A 5346-nucleotide genomic window follows, 5' to 3' on the forward strand; every position below is an offset into this window, starting at 1 on the left:
AGATACGTTTAACTGCTAGTAGGCAACTTTACCTTAGCGTACTGCATTCGTAACAGGCCGGTCCTCGTGGAGTGCAATGTAATTAGGTGTTAGAGCAATTGGACTAGTTAACTTTGCCAGATTGGATTCCCGAGCTGACAAGGTTTAAAAATCTGTCGTCTCTGGCGGCTGACGAGGGCAGAACGTTCCTAGGCCATCATTGAAAATAAGAATGTGTTTCTTTAACTAACTTGCCTAGTTAAATAAAGATTATATAAAGGTGTAATAAATACTCGAGAAAAAAAAACGCAAATCGGCGCCAAAACATACGATTTCGAATTGGTTCTGAAAACGTGAAATTGCCTAATTAATTCGGCATTCCGAACCACCCCATTATCCTTTACCGACGTAGTTGGTCATCATCACACAAGCTAGGCGGGAGCACACTACTTCAATGTCATGGACGCTAGATCAGGCTACTGGGCTATCAAGCTTCACATGAAGAGTCTCTAGCTCAGAAATGTCCAACAACCGTTTTGGCAGCACCGTTTTGTGAGGATCTTGTGGTTTTGCACTATCAACCCAATACTACATCAGTGATTGAATATTAGCAACTGTTTTGGCCTGGCGGTTGGGTGTCTGTGTCTGTGGCTGGAAATAACAGTTAGCCCCAGATAAGTGTGCTGGGAAGCTGTGGTTAGCCTTGAGTGCGAACAGTGTGCTTTTATGCAGGTGGCACGTGGCTCAAACAATGCTTGCAGAACTGTCTGACCTCAGTCCTCTGGGGGTGTGGCGAGCGTCAATCTACAGCGCAACCAGCGCCGGACACCAAGCGAGGCGCCAAGAGGCTGGGACGCAGCTGAGCGCTGGCGATAGGCTAGCAAGTTTTTAACCGACGCTCAGCCCTCTACTGTGATAGGCCAACATACGGGTTGGACTACGTCGCATCAGCAGTATAGGAACAAGCTGTTTACTTACATCCTGCCAGTTCCTGTTCTACCCTTTGGCAGAGGTGTTAGCAGTTGTGACCTGTATATACGAAAAATTGCATTTACCATTTATGCGCTTGAGTTTAATAAAAAATACTTAAAATTATTCGGGGACTCTGAATCACATTTTGTCCTGATACCAGATTGTGAATTGACGCAAATCCTTTATAGTTTGGGACGCTACATGTTCTATAGCTGCCTTTGGGCTTATCTCAGCCAAGACGATTTCAGCGAAAGAACGACGAAGTTTGTACGAAGGCCTAACGGAGGTTGTGGCAATTGTGGGCAACATCCTTGTCTATGGTCGGAACCAAAGGGAGGCACGACCGAAACGCATACCGCACGCCGGATGCTGACAGAAGGTCGCTGCGAGAGAGGGGAAGTCCGGCTCAACCGCCGAGATGATTGTATCATAAAAGAAGAAAAAGAAAAAAGGCAGCTCAGACAGCGGTGGGCAGGCAGACAGTTTCAGACAGCGCTGGGCAGGCAGACAGTTCACGCAGCGCTGGCAGGCAAGCAGTGCAGACACTGGCTGCGCTGGAGAGGAGGAAGGCTCTAACAGCGCTGGACAGGTGGGAGCAACTGGAGAGAGAAGACGGAGAGACCAGCCTGGTGCGGGGGGCTGCCACCGGAAGGACTGGTACGTGGAGGTGCACGGAAAAACCGGACCGTGAAGGAGGACAGCGCTCTTGAGCACGAGCCTGCCAACCTCACAGGTTGAATGGTCCCATAGCCCTGCCAGTGCGGCGAGGTGGAATAGCCCGCACTGGGCTATGCTGGGCGACCCGGGGACACATTTGTAAGGCTGGTGTCATGTACGTCCGGCCCGAGGAGACGACTGGATGCCAGATGCGGTTGGGCGGCTTCATGAATTCGGCTCGATGCCAACTAGCCTACCCAGTGCGGCGAGGTGGAATAGCCGCACTGGACTAAGCACGCGTACTGGGGACACCGTGCGCTTTACCGCATAAGCGGTGTCTGACCAGTACGACGCCCATACTCACAAGTAAGCACGGGGAGTTGGTCAGGATCTACCGGCTTGCCAGCACTCCGCCGTGTGCCCCCCCAAGAAATTTTTGGGTCTGACTCTCGGGCTCCCAACCGCGTCGCCGCGCTGCCTCCTCATACCAGCGCCTCTCTGCCTTTGCTGCCTCCAACTCCGCCTTGGGACGGCAATATTCTCCTGGCTGAACCCAGGGTCCTTTGCCGTCCAGGATCTCTTCCCAAGTCCACGAGTCCTGTGTCTTCTGTTGCTGCTGTCGCTGCCCTTTTTCACTACGCTTGGTCCTTTGGTGGTGGGTGTTTCTGTAACGGCTGTCGTCTTCCTCTTCCTCGGACGAGGAGAGGCGAGAAGGATCGGACCAATACGCGGAGTGGTTAGTGCTCATATTGATGTAATGAAAACAAAACTGAACACTTACAAATACAAAAAACAACAAACGTGACAAAACCGAAAACAGTCCCGTGTGGCACGAACACTGACACGAGATACAAACACCCACAAACACACACGTGAACCCCGGCTGCCTAAGTATAATTCTCAATCAGGGACAACGATTGACAGCTGCCTCTGATTGAGAATCATACCAGGCCGAACGCACAAAACCCCAACATAGAAAACAACACATAAACAACCCACCCAACTCACGCCCTGACCATACTAAATGCATACAAAACAAAGGAAAACAGGTCAGGAACGTGACAATACGTCAGTTCCTGTCACAAACCCGGATACCTCCTGCGCCTCGACCTGTTGTTTCGGCCTGTTTTATTTGTTTGTGTCAAAGTGTTTGTGTCAAAACCTGCCATAGGCAGCTAAACAGGCATTCTGATACACTTATGAGATACTGTCACTTCAATGTATGAAGAATTATTTGTATCGATATCCACTGAAATACATGTATCACATTCAATTTTATATTTATGAGGGTTGATATCTAACATAGCATGGGCTATAATTTTAAGTCATGTATGGCCAAAACCCAAGAGAAACCTGGCTACAAGGAGTAAATGTATTGAGGTGCCTAGTGTGAGCTGCCACACACACACTACCCTCTTCTTCCTCCTCCTCTGACTCCAGGTTTTGGGTAAAGTGGGCCTCAGACTGTGCTGAGTGACACAGCCTGTTGACCTTTGACCCCTGGGTCCTGTAGTGCAGAGCCAGTCAGAATGCTGATGGCCACACCCCTCCAGGCAGACACCAGGGAACCGATAGGAGCCTCTACACAGGATGCCCTCTCTTTTCTAGGTATCTTTATTCAGTAATGTTGTGTATTTGTACTAATGCTACTGGTCCCTATTTGCCATTTTGTCTCTGTTAATTAAAGGCTGGATTCAGTTGTCATTCTAGTTTCTGGCACCTTCAACGGCCTCTGTCACTATGCTACTGTAATAGCCTAGTGTACAGCCTGTCACTATTCTACAGCCTACTCATCTCTAGCCCAAAGCTCCATCCACCATTGTGCCGTCATTGTAGTTTGTTTGCAGACCTTATCAAAGAAACAGACTTCAGTGCACATTCTAATTGTTCAGCGAGAGTTGATCATGAGGAAAGGCTTTTTGTTCAAGACGTTGTGTGTACAGTAATCAACCCTTCTAATCACCCCTTATCTTTCCAGTGCTGCTAATTTACAGCAAGAGCTTGGTTTGGCCCAGCTGCTTAGCATGCAGCCATATCAAAGTGTTTACAGTGACTAAAGTTATTTGCCTGGGCTTGAAATGTACCAAGTCCACAGATCTATCTGCTTAATATTTTATGTTCACATATTTCTCTAACGTCAGCTAAAGTTAAACAAGTAACATTTATCAAAGCATGTGTATTGGAAGAAAACCACCGATGGGTTGAAATTCCTGAAGTCAAGCGTTCCAAAGGAGAGTCAGGTATTAACTGGAGTCGATCAAGGGTAGAAAAAATTCTCAGCGGTCCCCATTTCACCCATTGGATTTCTGACAGGGACCAATAGGTTTGTGAGGGAGAGGCCATAGATATGCAGATAGCGTAAACCCAGAGCACGTAGATTCCAAGGGAAGGAGAGGAAGACTGAGAGAGAGAAGGGGACAGATAGAGGGAGGTCTTTGTGTTTCTCTCCACTGTTTGAAGCCTATAGCCCGCTCTGCCACACTCAGGCCCAGTGGCTGGCCCGAACCCACTCGGTCTTCTGTTTGCTTTAGAACCCAACGGACAGCACACACACACACTCCTGTGTACTTAGAAAGTATACTGAGGAAGACACACATACACTTAGTTTTGATCGTCCAGTTTCACATTTCCATACTTTTTCTACATTTAACACGCATACACACTAACTCACAGTTCAGTGGGAGTCTGCAGAAAGGGAGCCCTTGTCCCGCTGGTTTAATAATGAAACAGGCTGGCCAGTGGCTTTGGTAGGGGTTGCTATGGGTACACTGGGAACGGGGAGAGAGGAGAGGGGTGGGTGAGAGGACTGGACTCAGTGAGAGAGACTCGAACATTCCAACCCTGATCGTTGCACATTTGAAGCAGAATTCCCAAGGGATAGAAGAAGTGGACTCAGTGAAAGGGAGATCATACAGAAGAGAAGAGAGAGAAAGGTTGAAGAAGAGAGAGAAAGGTTGAAAAGAAAGAGAAAGAATAAGGGAGCAGGGGAAGAGAAAAATAATGGAAAGCTGAAGACTTCTCATTAACAAATAGGTAGGTAAAATAAAATGTTATTCGTCACATGCTTCGTAAACAACAGGCTAAGACTAACAAATAAATGCTTACTTACGGGCCCTTCCCAACAATGCAGAGAGATAATTTTAATTCAAATTTGTTGAACCAACGTGGAATAGACATTGAATTGACGCCTGTGCCTAGTGGGTGGGTCTGTGTGTGTTATTAGGTTTTTTTTGTCTGGTGGTTGTGTGTCAGATAGGAATGATTCATTTCTAGAACTGCTAGAGTTTTTTGGGGTTTTAGTTCCAGTAACTGTGTCTTACTGTTCACCTTTCAAGGGGAGAACAAAAACCCCTTCCGTTAGTGTGTGTGTGTGTGTGTGTGTGTGTGTGTATAGACGGACGTCTCACAAACCCAACACAAGTGGCTCAGGAGTGCAGCTCATCCAGACCGATTGGCACATCACAATAAGCGAAGCTGTAAGGCCAAGAAAGTTTGCCTTGTCTGGTCAGCCGTAATTGTCCGAGATGCATGAGAGGCGCTACCAGGAACAGCCAGTCACATCAGCGAGGACGACTGGCGACTGGTTTCCCTACCTGGTCTGGCCGTTAGTAACACACTGTTCCCTACCGGCACTACAGGAGACCCGCAGCAGGACCTTCTGGATCTACACTCAGTCCTTTGACTGTCTCTACAGCTGGATCTAGGCATAGTTTACCACGGTAAATCAAATGCCTAACT

The 5346-nt window shown here is 47.9% G+C and overlaps 1 protein-coding gene across 1 annotated transcript in view; it reads left to right on the top strand.

Annotated features, from left to right (window-relative positions):
* The first annotated feature begins 4266 nt into the window (after positions 1-4266).
* LOC111959299 (exosomal polycystin-1-interacting protein) overlaps positions 4267-5346 on the top strand; it is a 13150-nt gene continuing 12070 nt past the window's right edge. Inside the window, exon 1 of the mRNA XM_023980777.2 lies at positions 4267-4641. The gene's annotated coding sequence lies outside the window, so the exon portion shown is untranslated. The remainder of the gene's footprint in view (positions 4642-5346) is intronic.

This window comes from Salvelinus sp. IW2-2015, linkage group LG36, assembly GCF_002910315.2.
Source record: "Salvelinus sp. IW2-2015 linkage group LG36, ASM291031v2, whole genome shotgun sequence".
NCBI lineage: Eukaryota > Metazoa > Chordata > Actinopteri > Salmoniformes > Salmonidae > Salvelinus > Salvelinus sp. IW2-2015.